Here is a 19,358-nt window from a genome sequence, read left to right as displayed (position 1 = left end):
AAAATAAAACCAAAAACCTTCCTGATTATTTCTGATAATGCCTAAAAGCCCACCAATGAACTTGTATCTAAATAGCAAACCATATGTCATTTCAAAATGTTGGATAATTCCCCCTTTAATAAGTGTAGTGCTTTGTGGGATATGACACTGTATCTGTGTTTTGATCCTGCTGCAAATAAACTTGATTTTGAAGAGGGAAAGCAAGCTTGCACCATTCCTGCCATGAAGGACAACACACATTTCAAAAAAGAAAACTGAAATTAAATGTGAAGTAAAATTGGCGTAATTAAAAAAGGTTTGGGAGTGAAAGTCAGGGATGATGGTTATACAAACACACACGTAAAGTGAGAGGAAACAGAATATGTTTGTGAACGTCCTGTAGTAAACACGCATCACATTCCAAACTGTGTATGTACTGCTCTTAAAATAGAGGTTACAAAAAGTACGGATTGATGTTATTTATTAAGGACTGTCTCATATTCACATGCATTGTGGCTCTTGAATTATTGAGCTTTGTACCAAATTCAAAAAAAAAAAGGTTCTTCATGCTATTTTGGTTGATGACCTGTGGCCTAGCCACACACTGAAATATGCATTACCCCCATTTTACAGACTAACATAGGCATGCTTCATCTATATTTAAACATATAATTAAGGCATGTTTATGCTACAGAAGTATGTAAACCTAAGTTAACAGATGTACAGTCACAGCAGTAATTAAATTGTTTTGCAAGTCTGCACTATGCTCCTGCTGTTGACAGCGCACATCCCCACAAAAAGCACTTTCACTAGAACTATCAGTGTGGGGCACTGTGGCACAGCTTCTTAAAGCTAGCAACAGTCAATGTAATCAATGCATTATCTACACAGACATTGCATCAACTGAAGCACAGCACCTTTCACTGAGGTCAAGTTCTTAAATCAATGTAGCAGGTGAGTCACTTCTGCAGGAGCGACACTTTAGGGTAGACACAGAGTTATGTCTAGAGTTCCCTGTAAGCTGAGAGCTTGGGCAGCTGCTCAGGAGAGATTCAGGTACCTCCCAGCTAATCAGCACAGCACCCACAGCGGGCATCATATATTTCTATTGATGGTGCATACCTATACATGTATTGGTGCACATAACAAAATTTTTTCAGCCGAGAGATGGAAAAAAAAAACCAAAAAGGAAATACTGGTTAGGTCCATGGAAGTCACTTTGCGTCAACCTAACTCTGGTTATGTCTTCACTAAAGGGAAGATCGACCCTGCCGTGGTCCATCTTCTGGAGCTCAATTTAGTGCACCTACTAGAGAAGTGCTAAATTGAATGTACAGGGTGCTCCCATTTACCATGGTACTCCAACTCCTCATTAGGAGTAAGGGAAGTTAACAGAAGTGCAGGTTCCCATCAACCTCCCGTAGTGGAGATGGCACAGAAGCCCGGATTAAGGTACATCAACTCTGGCTACATAATGAACATAGCTGGAATTGCATACCTTAATTTGAGATTTCCCCTATAGCGTAGACCTGCCCTCTGTAATGTAGGCCTTGGCTCTGTGTAAAGAAGAAACTAGGTTTTATATTGCTAAAAAAAATTCTACAACTCACTGTGTCAAGTGCAACTATGAATGGACAATATAATTTGGGCAACAATCCACTGGAAACGTATTTTTAACCTTTTATTTTCGTTCTTGTACAATGCCCACCTGCGCATATACTGGTACAAGTAACACCAAGATTATTTACAATAGTGAAGAATTCCATTTCTTGGATTACAGTTTGGATTCAGCTTCACAATGCCTTCTTGGCAGGGTGATGGGGGTCCCAAAGCAGCATGTGAGAGGGGAAAAAAAAAAAAAAAAAAAAAAAATCAGAAAAATGGGATTATAAAAAACTGGCCAGGAGACTCGTGACAGGTATAACACTAACTGTCTTTCAAAAATTGCAGCAGGGTAGCTGTGTTAGTCAGCAGCTTCACAAAAAATAAATGGTCCTGCAGCACCTTAAAGACTAACAAATTTATTTATTAATAACAGAGAGGAAGCCGTGCTAGTCTATACACTATCAAAACAAAAAGCAGTCAAGTAGCACTTTAAAGACTAGCAAAATGGTTTATTAGGTGAGCTTTCGTGGGACAGACCCACTTCTTCAGACCATAGCCAGAGCAGAACAGACTCAATATTTAAGGCACAGAGAACCAAAAACAGTAAGCAAGGAGGACAAATCAGAAAAAGATAATCAAGGTGAGCAAATCAGAGGGGGGGGGGAAATCAAGAATTAGATTGAGCCAAGTATGCAAACGAGCCCCTCTAGTGACTCAGAAAGTTCCCATCACGATTTAAACCATGTGTTAATGTGCCGAATTTGAATATAAAAGCCAGTTCAGATGTTCCTCTTTCCAAAATGGAGTGATAATTCCTTTTCTGTAACACACATACCTTGAGGTCATTGACAGAATGCCCCATTCCATTAAAATGTTGACTAACTGGTTTGTGGATCTGGAGTGTTTTGATGTCTGTTTTGTGCCCGTTGACCCTTTGTCTACGGGAGTTAGAAGTCTGTCCAATATACAAAGCACCTGGGCATCGTTGGCACATGATGGCATATATGATGTTAGTAGAGGAGCATGAGAAAGTGCCCGTAATTCTGAGAGTAACCTGGTTAGGTCCAGTGATGGTATTTCCAGAGAAGATATGTGGACAAAGCTGGCAGCGGGCTTTGTTGCAGGGAAAGGTTCCAGGACTGGTGTATAGACTGTGGCTGTTAGAAAGGATCCTCATGAGGTTGGGAGGTTGTCTATAGGAGAGAACAGGCATGTCACCCAAGCACTGGGTGACATGCCTGTTCTCTCCTACAGACAACCTCATGAGGATCCTCACTAACAGCCACAGTCTATACCCCAGGAATACCAGTCCTGGAACCTTTCCCTGCAACAAAGCCCGCTGCCAGCTTTGTCCACATATCTTCTCTGGAAATACCATCACTGGACCTAACCAGGTTACTCACAGAATCATGGGCACTTTCTCATGCTCCTTTACTAACATCATATATGCCATCATGTGCCAACGATGCCCAGGTGCTTTGTATATTGGACAGACTTCTAACTCCCTTAGACAAAGGGTCAACGGGCACAAAACAGACATCAAAACACTCCAGATCCACAAACCAGTTAGTCAACATTTTAATGGAATGGGGCATTCTGTCAATGACCTCAAGGTATGTGTGTTACAGAAAAGGAATTATCGCTCCATTTTGGAAAGAGGAACATCTGAACTGGCTTTTATATTCAAATTCGGCACATTAACACATGGTTTAAATCGTGATGGGAACTTTCTGAGTCACTAGAGGGGCTCGTCTGCATACTTGGCTCAATCTAATCCTTGATTTTCCCCCTCCCCCACCCCTCCACTCTCTGATTTGCTCACCTTGATTATCTTTTTCTGATTTGTCCTCCTTGCTTACTGTTTTTGGTTCTCTGTGCCTTAAATATTGAGTCTGTTCTGCTCTGGCTATGGTCTGAAGAAGTGGGTCTGTCCCATGAAAGCTCACCTAATAAACCATTTTGCTAGTCTTTAAAGTGCTACTTGACTGCTTTTTGTTTTTAAATTTATTTATTAAGTACGTTATGAGCTGTCATGGACAAGACCCTCTTCATCAGTTTAGAAGTTGATTGGCGGCCCAGTTGGCATTTTCCTCCTTAAAAGACTCAATCCTTTAATGCTGCACATACCTATGTTACAAGGTTTGCTATGTTTATCAGACATGACATACACACTCATCCTCTTCTGCTGCAGAGAGCAGTGATGACACAGTCACAGGCTGGTGGCGTTACCCCACTACATTATAACTTCATCGCAGCTGAAGCCAAAGCGTCATCTAAGGAGGCTGGGAGGAGGACAGGTATAACTGCCGCACGCAGGAGGAAGAGGACAGAGCAGGAAGCCTCAGGGAGAGAAGGAAACGACCCTTATAAGGGAAGGGGGGGAGGGGATATCCTAGCCACCGCAAACCTTTTTCTGCAGGAGGATGGATCCTACCTATGGGCTGGGGACGGATAGGGTGTGAACTGCCCCCTCCCTGCAAGGGGACCCCCACCCGCCCTCTGTAAAGAGGTGCCCCATCCATATCCCCGCAGTATGGGGGGGGCGATGGCGGCGCGACGGCCCCCCAGCCAAGGCCCGCGTCCCGCCTGGGGGCTGCCCCAGCTCCGGGGCCGCCAAGGAGCCCGCTAGGGGGCGGCGGGGGAAGGGGAGAGCGCCCCGCGGGGAGCGGCACAGAGGGAGGCGGCCACGCAGGACCCCACCCCGCGCAGGGCAAGGGAGGCCCGGCCGCCCCTGCCTCCGCTGGGCTCCGGCCCGGCCGCCCCGGCCACCGCCGGCGCCGCGCCTGGGCAGGAAAGACCGCGGCTGCGTTCGGGGCCTGCTCGCGGCCGCCGCCCGCCCAGGTGGGCCCCACGCCGGGATCTCCCCATTCAGCCTCCAGAGCGGGACCCACCTGCCCGGCCGCCCCGAGCCCCGGCTCCCCGGGTTGCTCGGCAGCGCGAGCCCCGGGTCCCTCCCCCGCGCCGCGGCCCTACCGGGTACAGGGCGCGGGCCCGCCGGTGGCGGGAGGCTCAGGAGACCCCGCTTGGTCGGTCGGTCGCTCAGCGCAGCCGGATCCCCGCAGCGGAGCCAACTTGTGCGGGGTGGAGCTGCCGCGGCCTCGCCAATCCGCGCCCGGGGCGGAGCCGGCGCTGCGGAGCTGGGCCCCGGCAGCGGCCCCCTGCTCCACCCCGCCGCCCCCGGCCAGGCACCGAGAACCGCCCGTCACCCCCCCGCCGCGCTCCGCTCCCCCCCCCGCCCCTGGCCAGGCACCGAGAACCGCCCGTCACCCCCCCCCCCCGCCGCGCTCCCCTCCCCCCCGGCCAGGCACCGAGAACCGCCCGTTACCCCCCCGCCGCGCTCTCCTCCCCCCCGGCCAGGCACCGATAACTGCCCGTCACCCCCCCGCCGCGCCCCCCGCCCCCGGCCAGGCACCGATAACCGCCCGTTACCCCCCCGCCGCGCTCCCCTCCCCCTCCGGCCAGGCACCGAGAACCGCCCGTCACCCCCCCGCCGCGCTCTCCTCCCCCCCGGCCAGGCACCGATAACTGCCCGTCACCCCCCCGCCGCGCCCCCCGCCCCCGGCCAGGCACCGATAACCGCCCGTCACCCCCACCGCCGCGCTCCCTCCCCCCCCCCCGCCCCCGGCCAGGCACCGAGAACGGCCCGTCACCCCCCCCCGCCGCGCTCCCTTCCCCCCCCGCCCCCAGGCACCGAGAACCGCCCGTCACCCCCCCCCCCGCCGCGCTCTCCTCCCCTCCGGCCAGGCACCGAGAACTGCCCGTCACCCGCCCGCCGCGCCCCCCGCCCCCGGCCAGGCACCGATAACCGCCCGTCACCCCCACCGCCGCGCTCCCTCCCCCCCCCGCCCCCGGCCAGGCACCGAGAACGGCCCGTCACCCGCCCCCCGCGCCCCCTTCCCCCGGCCAGGCACCGAGAACCGCCCGTCACCCCCCCCAGCCAGGCATCAAGAACTGGATGTCATCCCCCCATCACACTCCCCTTTCCCCCGCCCCACCAGTCACGGAGAGCTGCCAGGCACTGGGAACTGCCTGCCACCTGCCCCCCATAGTCCCCTACCTTCCTCTCCTTCCCCCTGCCAGGCACCGGGAACTGCCCATCACCCCCCACCACACTCCCTTCTCCCCTTCCCCCCCAGGAAAGGCACTGAGAACTGCCGCCCTGATGCACCCACCACCTGCTGCTGCCACCACCCGCCATGCCAGGCACTGGGAACTGCCCACCACTACCCCACAAGCCCACTGCCCACCATCATCACCCCCCATTCTAGCTACTGGGACTCAACCATCACCTCCCCCCACCCCTGCCAGACTCCCCTCCTCCCCCGTCCCTGGATCCAGTAACCGCCTGCCGCCACCCCACGCCAGGCACTGAGAGCCGCCCACCACCTCCTTCCAACGTCCCAAGCATTGGGATCAGCCGCAACCCCCATGCCAGGCACCAGGAACCACCAAACAAACCCAGACCTCTCGTCCCTCTGCACCAGGACTGAGAAACCACCACCCACCATCAGTCCCCCCACATCAGGCACTGGGAACCACCAGACACCTCCCCTCCGTCCCTCTGCACCAGGAATGGGGAACTGCCGGCCACCTCTAGACCCCTCACACCAGGAACCACTAACCTCCCCTCCCCCTTCCTCCCCTAGGACCAGACACCAGGAACCAAGTCCCCTTCTCCCCACCCCAACACCAGATGCCAGAATCACTACATGCCCCCCACCAGTCAGGCACCAGGAACCACTAGCCTCCCCCACCCCCAATGCCAGGTACTGGGAACTACTAGTCCCCCTCCCTCCCACCCAAAAAAAATGTTCTGAGCACCCTGAGACAACCTCCCCTCATACCAGGTCCTGGTATCTCCACCTCTCTGGTGTCAGGACCTTGGGGCTTCAGTGGACTCCACCCTCTCCCTCATGCAGTGGCAGCCATAGGGGCACCAGCACACCGAACATGCTGAGTCAGGCACCAGCACACTAACACCCCCTACCCCCACACACCTTCAGTATCAGGGAAAGAAAGGGTGTCCTCACCACCCCCATCTCAGGATCAGGCATTGAGTGACACAGGGGACTCAAACTCCTCCTCATTGCCTGGCGCTTTGTATAAATTATTAAATAGTCATGGGGTTGGACAGAAAGAGAAAGCCAGGGTAGTTAGCTCTGCAGCTAGAGAGGGGGAGAATCAGCTTCTTATTCCCATACATACTTAATTATTTAGTTATTATACAAAGTGGGACAGCTTTAGCAGAAAAGCCTGAGAGCAACCCACCCCATAGGCAGCTGATTAGGGTACTATTCTAGAACATGCAAATTCAAATCTGCCCCAAATCAGGGGGGCCAGGATTCACTCCTGGGTCACCCACATCCTGGGTAAGTGCCCTAGCTGCAAGGTTAGGGTACTGATGATGCTCTTAGAAGTTATTTCCCCATTTGATTGTGTTGTTCTTTAGTTCTTATTTATATAATTCTTGTAGCTGTTGCTCTGCTTGTGATAGCTTTAGGCTACAACTCAGAATACTATGATTCTTGCAAGTAACTGCAGTCGTAGGCTTTGTTAAGGTGAGGAAAAGTGGTGGGCTAGGTTTTAGTTAATTTTCTAGTCAGAGGTGAAAGTGGGCTGGTATGGGCCGTGCTGAGTACCAGTAAGAAAGTGGCTGCCAGTATGGTGCAACAGCCAATATTGCAGCACTTTAAGGGCTGTACTGGCAGGGTCTAGCAATTTAAAGGGGCCTAGGGCAGTGGTTCCCAATCTTTTCCAGATGGGGACCCATTTTGGCAATGCAGGAAGACTTGGTGACCCAAGGCAATGACCCAAACCAAAGAGCCACCTCCCTCACAGAAAGGAAAATGGGTGAGATCTGATAGATGATTCCTACAGTGAGCCTAGTATATATTTCCTGTTCAAAAGAGCTAGAGAAGAAAGCATCTAAGGATCCAGAGGTGATCTGTGGTCAGAGAAGAGAAAGAAAGGGGCTCTCCATGCCTGGCTGGACTGACATGTAGTGAGGTTCAGTAGCAGAGGCTTCAGAGAACACCAGGAAGCAGGATCTGCCCCCTTACAAAATTAGTTTGATTATATTTTTTAGCTAGTTGTATTGTCCCAGATAACTGAAGACACAAATATTCTGACACATAGCTTTTAGATGCCTAGACAATCACAAAAACAAAGCTGGTTGATCCACAAAGCCTGAAAAAGGTGCCTAGCTTCTATGCAATTTAGGATGCTTGAGGGATGCCATACACTGGAATCCACAAAGCTAAGGGAGGAGCCACCTAAGATCACTGATGGGAGTTACTACCACTGGCGTCCTTCTCACTTAGCACTTAAATCAGGAGTTATCTTGCAGGCCAATCTCTGCTTCTGGTCAATGAACCAGGAGAAGATTGGCCACCAAGGTAACTGTGAGTCCAAAAACAAAATACTGGATGTAGAGGAAAGACCCTGCCCCCTTATCATCTTTTGCCAATGAACGGGGTATTGACTCAAGATGTGGGAGACACCCTCTTAAAGTCTCCTTCTACCTGAGAAGAAGGACGTTGAACAGGGTCGTGCTGCCTCTCAGGTGAATGCTTTGATAACTAAGCTATAGTCATTCTATCTCTTCCTACCATAACTAATCAATTTAATCAGCACTGACTAGTGTGCACGGATGCAAGGGAGGCATCAGTCATCTGACTTCTCCCCAGGTGACCCCTAGCCTGGGGAAGGTCCCTGCCTCTTCCCATCCCACCTCTTCCCCTAAGTGCCCTTCTCCACCACAATATTCCATAACAGAGTGATTACAGCACCACACTGTCAGGCAGAAGGGGACGTGCATTTGGGGGTCTCACACATCTGGGGGAGTACTGTAGCCCCTAGGCTAAAGTTTATAAAGGAGGTCCTCCTGACATCACACATTTACTGCATCTGGCCTTCACGTGACTTCGGTGGCCAAATGCCTGTTTTCCCAGGTTTGTAAATCACCTTGGGGCTCAGGGAAGAGACAGAAGCCCAGATGGCTCTGGAGTGAGGCTGTTGTGCATATACCCATAGGCAAAACCATAGTTGCCAAGTGAATTTAGGCACTTATATGGTTAGGCCGCATCCAAGGAGCAGCTTTGAAGATCTGAGTGGTGCTCAAAGTGGGACTTAAGCATCTACAAACAGGATTTGGGAACTTAGGCCTTTGTAGATTGTACCCATTGTGTCTAACTGGAAATGTTTGTCTTGACTGGGCTTGTCTTAGGCGCTGTGCACACTATAGACCTTGCAGCAGCATAGATGCAGCGCTCTAAGGTCTCCCATCTAGTTGGTTTTTGCCAAATGGAGAGTGCTCTTCCGTTAACATAGTTAAACCACCTTCAATGAGCAGCAGTAGCTATGTTGGCTGGAGAGCATCCCCCACCACATGGTGCTGTCCACACCAGCAGTTTTGTTGGTGAAATATCTCAGGGGGCATGGTAGGGGATTTTTTTACAACCTGACTGGCCAAAAGTTTTACCAACAAAAGTGTTAGTGTGGACCTAGTCCAAAACTCTAAACTTGAGTTGAGTTTTGTTCTCTACTTTAGTTCCAATCCACTCAGAAACCCTTATCTCAAGGGTGATGATGTTTTTGAGTTAACAGTCCTGTGAAGTCTATAGGCTAGAGCTCAAGTTAGCACAACTTTTCAGCTGCTAACATGACCATTCCGTGGGGTAGACACAGGGTTCCTCCATATGAGTACTGCTAGACTTCCAATGTTCCACAATCCCCCTATATGTCTAGAAAAGAGAAGTTCTCCCACAATTCATGGGAGAAACTCAAGAGCAGCTCACCTTAGTGTAGTGTGAAGAATTATAGATTTTTCCTCCAGAAATTGCAGTGCCATGTATAAGTGGACCAGTGATGCCAACAGTTGCCCTGGGCCTCAGGGCAGGGTTTGGCCGGCTCTGTGCTGGGCAGGGCCAAGGGCATTCAGCCCTCCACACAACACACACTGCTGTGCTGGGCTCCCCTGCTCTGTCACAGCTGTGTGCAGTAACACTGCCGCAGCAATTCAAAGGGGCACAGAGTTCCAGCTGCAAATGCCAAAGTAGCAGCAGCGGTGTCTGGAGCTCTAGGCGCCTTTGAAACACCTGTTCCCGGGGCAATTGCCCCTTATGCCTCCCCACCATCAGCAGGCCTGAAATGGACAGAGCATCTCCCATGTTATTTTGTGATGCAGCTGCTTTAGTTCGAGACGGATGACTCAGCTGCAGATCCTCAGGTTACTTCTGCAGTGAAGACCTACTGGAAGAAAAAAGTTGCTTAGCTACCAAGCACCCCCTGAATTCTGCTACTTTTCCTATTTAAAACAAAGGCCTGGGTCATCTCAATGTGGGCTAAAAGGTGCAGTTTTTCAAACTTGTTTGCTTCACCTGATTGAAAACCCTCTTACGGTGCAAGAGGTTAGGGGAGTTAGGGGTTCCTTCAACCAGCTAATGTGTTAAAAATAAAACATTAGCATTTTCATATATGTCAGTTAACATGTTAAAATACAATCCTTTTCCTAACAAAGGCAAGGCACTAAATTCTTCAATTCAGCTAGTGTTAATCATAAAGGTTAACTGGGTATGGATATTAAAGCTGATGAAGGGAAGAACTAGTATCCACATTGTTCCTATGCTCTAACACATCTCCCATGAACCCAGCCATATAAAGGTCCAGAACTTATTAAATAATAGGAACCAATATAGATGCTACATCTTTTAAACTGGTTTGTCTCTCAGTGTGGAGTCTTTCTCCATATGCAGCTCCATTCTGTTCCAAGTTATTTGGTTGTGGTAGCATTTGCTACCTATTTGTTTTAAAATAACACCACTTACAGTACATTGAAAATGCTGTGTACTGGGATGGTCAAAACAGCACCCTGCAAGCCACATGTGGCTCTTTTACAGGGCCTTGCCCACAGACCTCCATTCTCCGCCTATCAGAATGGGGTAGGGAGAGACCGTGGGGTTTCTATCCATTGGTGGGATAGTGGCTTCTGTCCAGTGTGGTGGTGGGGTCAATAAGCTTCAGACCTGGAGGAGGCACCTGCCTCAATCTTTGCTGAAGCTGTGGCAGGTGCCTCCCTTCGGGCTAAAGCCCCTTGCCGCATCACTCTCCCACAGGGCAGAAGCCCTGAGTTCTGGCAGATGTGCCTGGTTCTTGAACTTCTGAAGATCTGTTTTATTATAACAAAGAATTATTGATTGCTTACTAGTGCATTCTATCAGAATGGACACAAATAAAAGGGAGGCAGAGTCTGAATTCTTTACTTCACTAATCCTTTATGTAGTGGAGTTTGTAGTAAAATAGTGTTCTTCTTTGATATGATTAGGGCCACTTTGTGCTTAGGGTTGTACAAACTCAGTGCAAATCAGTGCCTGCCCTGAAACTACATACATACACAAGACAGACAAAGGGCGGGAGAAGAAAGAGGTGCTGAGTATTGTCCAAAGTTGTGGCTGAATTGAAAATGGAGCTTGGGTCTCTCTGGATATTTCAATGCAGCTAAAAGACCTGAGGCATGACTGTGGCTGGTCTAGGTCAGTTGACTCTGTCTCATAGGACTCAGGCTGAAAATTGCAGTATAGATGTTCAGGGTGCCCAGGCTCTGAAACTCCATTAGGCGGATGGGTCTCAGAATCCAAGTTCTGGCCCAAGCATCAACACATTTAGCCCTGTATGGCCAAGCCATGTCACCTGATGCTTGGTACCATGGGATTTGGATTGCAGCATAGACGGTCCCTTAAAATCCACTCTGATGTCCCATCATTTGGACCTCAGCATCTCTGCATGCTGTTGACAAAGCTAGAAGAACATCATGATCTTGCCATTCACGCACACATTCATGTGGGAACATACACAAATAACAAATACGTAGCCCTAGGATCTCAGTGGATGCTATGAAAGCATAAGGAGGCATCTTATTTCTAATACTGGTGTCACAGTGCCCATAGCATTTCTAGCTGGTAGGCCAAATAAACAGTGTAGTTATACTAAAGAGGATTTAGATTCCTGTCTAACAGAAAAAGACCTTGCAATTGTATAGCCTCAGTTTTTTGTTTCAAGCTGATGAGTACAACTGTCACTTGTTTCAAACTGGATTCTAATGAATATTAGGGTAGGGTGACAGTCAGGGTATTTAGTAATAGTATAAGAAGGATTTTCCAGTTTGTTTACTTTCCCCAGCCATCTGGCACTTTCGCATTTCAGTAGCCTTGGATACAGAGAGCACAGTAGATAAAACAAAATACTCCAATCTTATCAGAGACCTGGAGAAATTTAACTCTGTATATATAGGATTAACCAAGTCACTATAGCTCTTATATGGCCTTCATCTTCATTAATGATCGTGTTCCTCAAAGCTTTTCTTCATTGAATGTTACTAAATAGAGCTGTCCCTTATCTCCTTTTAATTTGTTTTCACTGTGAACTAATTGGCTGCAGAAGTCATGTTCAGCCTGAGTACCTGAGGTGCTGCTGGTGGAGCACTGGACACGTAAAGGCAAAGTTTGTGCTGGGGGAAGAATAATTTTAACACACGGTAAAGTTCAAAAAGCACCTGAAGCTCTGGCCTCATCTACACGAGACAACTAGTCTAGCCATGTCAGTCAGAGGTGTGAAAAATCCACCCAGCTGACGTGTGGTTAAGCTGAGCAAGTCTCCATGTAGATATGGGTAGGTCAGTGGAGCAGCCTGACCCGTGTGGGCCAGATCCAATCTGCAAGCCATAGGTTCCCCATCGCTAATGTAGACACTGTGTTGCTTACATTGCTTTACCCCTTCTTGAGGCTGATCACTGGATCTCCCCTGCCCTGCCCGGGCTCCAGCAGTCAGTGCCCCACGATCTCTCACTTAGTGCAAGCACTTCTGGTGAGGACATGCACTGCCAATAAGAGTGTAGTGTAAATGTGAACAGCCAATTTAATTACTGCAGTGGCTGTGGGCTGACCTAACTTAAGTTAACTTCGTTTTGTTGTTGAAATGTCCTTTGTATGCTGCTGCTGTCTCTTTAGTGTTTTGTCTTAACTTGATTGATATATTTAAGGAGGTGAGGGGACAAGGGTAACTGTTTTTCAGATCAGTCACATAAAATGAGCAGCTTTATAGACAAACCCATCCCTTTCAATAAACCTGAGTGTATAAAAATATATCTGACCTCACAATATTTGTTGACATTTTAAATAATGCAGTTCCTGTTTTCAAATTTGGTCAGATCTGCCTCATCATGCTGTTGTGGAGAGGAAGAGCCAGATAAATATTAAAGCTGTCATTTATTTTAGAAACTGACAGCAACTTTGACAACTTTCTTTCTAACCCACATCACAAGGTTTTATTTTAAGGTCAACTCATCTCAAATTACCGCATAGTTTTTTTTTAACTCCTCATACAAGATGTATTGGACTTATCAGGTATAAGCTCTGAATTTACAAACACTTATGTACACGCTTAATTTTATGTAAGTAGTCCAACATACTTCAGTAAACAGCTCTCATGCCTCATGTAGGATTGGGTTCTGAAGTCAGTGTATTTACAACATGGTGCAGTTAGGCAACTGAGATTTTGAATGAGTTAGAATTTGCCAGATCCTTTTAATTAAAAAAAAGCATTTGCCATAGTATAATATTATTCAACTGATATTTTATCTTATCTGTTTAGGAGCAAGAATTTGCCTCTAGTTATGAAATTTCCCTGATCTTTCTGTCTCTGAAGGTTAAAAAAATATTGTGGCATAGCAGACCTGTTCAGGTTGCAAAAGCCTTTTTATGAGGATTGCAGCAATGTGTGGTTCTACATGCTGCTGCATAGAATAATTATAGTTTAACGGTGGCCTGTACACACTGATTGTATTTTAAAATCTGCAGTGGGATTATATTTTCAAGGGACTTCTTTCATTACAGTTCTCTCTGATCCATTTGTAGGTGGCTTACTCATCTCCAGAAATAAAATTCCGATAGCCAATACCACTCGGTGCCCTCACTTTTCTTCAGCACTTTCCCCTGTCAGAAAAACATGTAGTCTTTTTCCCTGCGAGATCTGCTTGAAGCTAGCTATGTTTCTTGGAGGGAAGCAATATCCTTATTGAGTCATTTCACCTTGTCTTTGATCAAGGCAGTTCTGTGTGCATCCTTGATCTGTTGAAGGTCCTCAGATAATCCAATTGTCATGGTGCAAACTGACCTGGAACAATGATTCCTCAGCTCTTGTCCCCTATTACCACTCCTCTACTTAAGATACATTGATGACATCTTTATGATTTGGACCCATGGTATAGAGGCTCTAGAAGAATTCCACAGAGACTTTAACAATCTACACCCCACCATCAATTTATGCCTCGATTACAACATGCAAGAGATACATTTCCTGGACACTACAGTACTAATCAAAGATGGCCTGATCAGTACCACACTGTACCGAAAACCTACTGATCGCTATACTTATCTACACCCTTCTAGTTTCCATCCTGCACACGTGACTAGATCCATTGTTTACAGTCAAGCTCTTAGGTACAATCGCATTTGCTCTGATCCAACTGACAGAGACCAAAAACTACAAGAACTTTACCAAATATTCATAAACCTGAATTACCCACCAGGAGAAGTAAAAAAACAAATCGACAGGGCCAGACGCATACCCAGAGACCAGCAACTCCAAGATCGGCCCAAAAAAGCCAAGAACAGAACACCACTGGTCATCACCTACAGCGCCCAACTCAGACCACTGCAACGAATTATTAAAGACCTACAACCTATTCTTAATCAGGATGCTACACTCCAGAAGGCCCTGGGTGACATGCCTGTTCTCTCCTACAGACAACCTCCCAATCTTATGAGGATCCTTACTAACAGCCACAGTCTATACCCCAGGAACACCAGTCCTGGAACCTTTCCCTGCAACAAAGCCCGCTGCCAGCTTTATCCACATATCTTCTCTGGAAATACCATCACTGGACCTAACCAGGTTACCCCCAGAATCACGGGCACTTTCTCATGCTCCTCTACTAACATCATATATGCCATCATGTGCCAACAATGCCCAGATGCTTTGTATATTGGACAGACTTCTAACTCCCTTAGACAAAGGGTCAATGGGCACAAAACAGACATCAAAATGCTCCAGATCCACAAACCAGTTAGTCAACATTTTAATGGAATGGGGCATTCTGTCAATGACCTCAAGGTATGTGTGTTACTGAAGAGAAATTATCACACCGTTTTAGAAAGAGAAGTGGACGAGCTGACATTTATATTCAAATTCGGCACATTAACACATGGTTTAAATCGTGATGGGAACTTTCTGAGTCACTAGAGGGGCTCGTTTGCATACTTGGCTCAATCTAATTCTTGACCTTCCCCCCCACCCCTCCACTCTCTGATTTGCTCACCTTGATTATCTTTTTCTGATTTGTCCTCCTTGCTTACTGTTTTTGGTTCTCTGTGCCTTAAATATTGTGTCTGTTCTGCTCTGGCTATGGTCTGAAGAAGTGGGTCTGTCCCACAAAAGTTCACCTAATAAACCATTTTGCTAGTCTTTAAAGTACTACTTGACTGCTTTTTGTTTTGATAGTGTATACACTAGCACGGCTTACTCTCTGTTACTGTGTCTGTAAGGAAGTTTTCTTTTTTTTAACTTGGTTTGTGTGGTTCATTGGTTACATTCCACTTCTCAAGATATAGAACAGACATATATGAAGCGGACAGAGTGTAGGATAATCCCCTATTGTGTGGGAGCTGCCCAGTTTTGTGGTAGGCAGTGGTTATCCAGATACAATAATCTCTCCCACTGTTGGAGACAGCCTTTGGTGCTCAGCTCTACTCCAGTTGAGTAAGAACTCAAAACCGATGATACTGACTCCCTAGTTGTGCTCATGCTTAAGGTGAAGCTGGAGTACCTCTCCACAGTGCAAGTGTGGGCAGATAACATAGAGGGCCTGAGTTACCCATGCCTCAGGATCCTCCTCTCGGTATCACTAGTAAGATCCAGGGGATAAGAATAAACAATACATCTGGTACCCACTCTGCTGAAAGAGTTGCTGGAAAGTTACTAAGATGTTAGTACCTAGCCGCCTTTGGGGCTCCACTCCAGATTTTATGTCTAAGTTTACTCATATAGCCTTGCTTTCAACAAAATTCACCCACACGGCAGTGGGGCTTTTTGTAAGGAGTTGCTCCCTTATCCTTATATCTCCTGGGCTACTCATAGGCAGTGGGTTTGAGCCACAGATAGGGCTATCTACTTTCATTACTATAGCAGGCATAGTCTGACCTGTTACTATCATCACCCTCTCACCAGTAAAAGCTGCTCAGGCTAGTTAATTTCAGACTAATTGATGATCAGATCACATTTGCAGACACTCCTCAGACATTTTTTCTAGTTGACAAATATTTTGGTTTACTCTTGGGTGATCTAGATGCACTGTATACAGAGCTTTTACTTCTTTCTAGATCATCTATTTGAATCCAAACATGGCAAATATGGCCAAAAGTTGTGACCTGTATGAAATGAGCCTGAGTCCACTTCCTTGCAAGTGTATGTTGCCCTCAGAAGATGCCTTAACTGGCGCTCCCAGCAAAAGGGATCAACAAATGAATGTCCAAAAGCATACTGGACTTTCCTCTTCTAGAGATAGTTCTTGCAGGCACAGGAAAGGTGCACTCCTGTGAGTATACAAATACAGAGACACTTTAAGATCATAGAGATGTAAAGCTAAGTAACTGAAGACACTGAATAGAGGCAGTCCCAAAACAGAGCCCCACTTGTTATGCCCTTCCACCATGACTGTGATCCATTGAGAACTACTCTCTGGGAATGATTATCCAACAATTTATGCACCCACGTTATGGTAGTCCCCTCTAAGTTGCGTTTCCATACTTTATTTGTAAGAAGGTCATGCAAGAATGTATGAAATGCTTTCCTAAAGTCTAGGTATACCACTTCTACTGCTTCCCCCTTATCCACAAGGCTTGTTATCCTATCAAAGAAAGCTATCAGATAGACTCATAGAATTCTAGGGCTGGAAGGGACCTCAGGAGGTCATCTAGTCCAGCCCCCTGCCTAAAGCAGGATCAACCCCATCTAAATCATCCCAGCCATGACTATGTCAAGCGGGGACTTAAAAACCTCTAGGGATGGAGATTCCACGACCTCTGTTGGTAACGCATTCCAGTCCTTCACCACCCTCCTTGTGAAATAGATTTTCCTAATATCCGACCTGCACCTCTCCCTCTGTGACTTCAGACCGTTGCTCCTTGTTCTATCATCTGTCACCATTGAGACCAGTCTCTCTCCATCCTCTTTAGACCCCCCTTTCAGAAAGCTGAAGACTGCTATCAAATCACCTCTCAGTCTTCTGAAAACTAAATAAGCCCAAATCCCTCAGCCTCTCTTCATAGGTCATATAGGTAATGCGCTCCAGACCCCTAATCATTTTTGTTGCCCTCTGCTGAACCCTCTCCAATGCACTCACATCCTGTCCATACTGGGGGTGGGGGAGTGACATGATTTGTTTTTTACAAATCCATGCTGTTACTTATCATGTATTCTCTTCCAGATGTTTGCAAATAAAGTATTTAATTATTTGGTCCAGCATTTTTCTTGTGCGTAGTAAAGTTTCAAAAGTGTAGTAACTCAATGTTCAGTTGTAAATTTTTGAAAGAACCATAACATTTTGTTCAGCTTTACAAAACATTTCAGAGTTAGGTAACTCCAGGATTATTTTTTTCAATACAAAATCTACATTTTTGCGATGCCACCACGTGGCTGATTTTTGGACTGCTACTTCTCTTTGTTGTGTGGCTCATTTTCTTTTGGTACAAAATTTTCCATATGCAAGAAACACTGTACATACAAACCACTTTTTCACAATTGAACATAAGTTTCTTCCAGATCTGGTTACAGGAAAAAAAAAAAGCCAGAGGATAGGACCTGATATATGTGCATGAAATGGGAAATTAGGAACATGGGGGAGAAACCTAACATGCTACGTGTAGGATTTATGAAAGAGCTCAGCAGAGTTAGGCCAAGGCTGACCACTTTTGAAAATCCTACCTGTACCTCATTGCTTACGAAATTAAACACAACTACAATATGTATTGTTGCTCTGGTATTGAATAGGAGCAGGATTTAGGGTCTTAAAGGTTAGTTTCCTTTTGTTTTTTGTATTGCTCAAGCATCTAGGACTCTAGTCATGGACCAAGACCCCACTGTTCTGTTTGTATCAGAAAAGATAGAGCACACAAACGCAGTCCCTGGCTAAAGACTTTACTGCTTTCAGTGTTGTCTCTCGGTTCACGCTTACCCTTTGGATCCTCTATTGCTCTTAAAGGCAATATTATTATTATTGTTTCAGACAAAATTCATCCTTCCCCACCACAAAACGTTTATAAACATATTTTGCAGAATGATGTGGAGACAGGGAGAGGGAGAATTTAACCTCCAGCCCTGTGGAAGGAGCAGGACAGCCCTGTAGTTCCACAGCCCTGACACCAGCTTCTCAAATTCTACATGCAGGATTGCTGGAGCAGACTGCAGCACAGCGATCATATGGTCACCAGTAGCTAAGACCCTGCAGAGATAGCACCAATATGGAAGTCATGTATCACATAACAAAAGTCTTTCCATGCATGGAGAGTGTGTGGTGGGTTGGGTCCAAGGATTTGGGGTACAGGCAGGAGCACAGGACTAAGGCAGAGTGTTGTGGTGTGAGACAAAGGCTCCAGATGGAAGTGCAGGCTCTGGGGTGGGGATGGAGGGTTCAGAGGGCAGACTGCCTCAGGCAGAAAGGACTACACCCAGGTCTCTCGCTACAGCAACTTGGTGTGAGATGAGAGGGGCTTCTCCATGGTTGGGCAAAGGTCGCCTGTTCCCCAGCTGTTACAGATCCAGGCTTGCTGGGTAGGGATCATGGAAAGGGTGCCTGTTTCCTTGCAGCTCTGGCTTGGGTGCTCTGGTCAAGGGAAATGCACATTCCTCAGGCCCCAGCACTGAGCTGCTACAGCTGGGGCAAAGGTTCTTTCCTCTTCAGCCCCAGCATGGAGCAACCATGGGGAGAGCTGCTTCTGCCCCAGTCACAGCAGCTCTGTGCTGCAGCCGAGGAGGGGCAGAGACAGTACTGCCTCCCTTGTTGTCATGGGACTTAAAGGCAACTTAGCTGTGTGGGGCTGACATGGCTACATAGTGCCCAGCAATTGGGGGGGGAGGAGGCTGATGTGGCTATGTAGTGCCCAGCCATGGGGAAGCTGGCATGGCTACACAGTGCTCAGCCATAGGGGGTCTTACACTGCTAAGTAGTGCCCAGCCATGGAGGGGTGGGGGCATGCTGACATGGCTACGTAGTGCCCAGCCATTGAGGGGAGCTGAGATGGCTACACAGTGCAGCATTGGGTGGGTGCTGACACGGCTACTTAGTACCCAGCTATGGTGAGGCTGGCACGACTACATAGTGCCCAGCCATTGGAGAGGCTGATATGGCTATGTAGTGACCAGCCATGGAAGGGGCTGGCACGGCTACTTAGTACCCAGCCATTGGGGGCAGGCTGGCACAAAGCGGCCAGCCGTGGCCATGGCTGCGTGGGGATGTGGCATGGCCCCGTTGTGCCCGCCGCTGACAAGGGCCACCCAGCTACCGGACACTACAGCCCCGTGGCACGGGGCTGCTTAGCGATGCCCGGGGGAGCGGGTAGCAGCAATATCTGTGCCCGCCTAGCGGCTGGCAGGCTCAACCCAGCCACGAAACACCGTCCTCGCCTGGCCTGACGCTCCCGCCAGGGGGCACTGCTCACACAGAC

General features: G+C 48.0%; 1 protein-coding gene across 8 annotated transcripts in view; it reads right to left on the bottom strand.

The window, feature by feature from the left end:
• FBXO34 (F-box protein 34) overlaps window positions 1-4,693 on the bottom strand; it is a 63,264-nt gene extending 58,571 nt beyond the window's left edge. For 4 of the 8 annotated variants that reach the window (XM_074998653.1, XM_074998652.1, XM_074998655.1 and 1 more), the window contains exon 1: window positions 4,558-4,693. The gene's annotated coding sequence lies outside the window, so the exon portion shown is untranslated. Of the gene's footprint in view, window positions 1-1,477; window positions 1,536-1,687; window positions 1,707-4,475; window positions 4,533-4,557 lie in introns of those variants that run through there. The other 4 variants (XM_074998656.1, XM_074998660.1, XM_074998657.1 and 1 more) reach the window with 4 other exon arrangements.
• Window positions 4,694-19,358: the final 14,665 nt, after the last annotated feature.

Source organism: Carettochelys insculpta, chromosome 6, assembly GCF_033958435.1.
Source record: "Carettochelys insculpta isolate YL-2023 chromosome 6, ASM3395843v1, whole genome shotgun sequence".
Lineage (NCBI taxonomy): Eukaryota > Metazoa > Chordata > Testudines > Carettochelyidae > Carettochelys > Carettochelys insculpta.
Note: the sequence above shows the minus strand (reverse complement) of the source record. Positions and strands in the feature narration are given on the sequence as shown.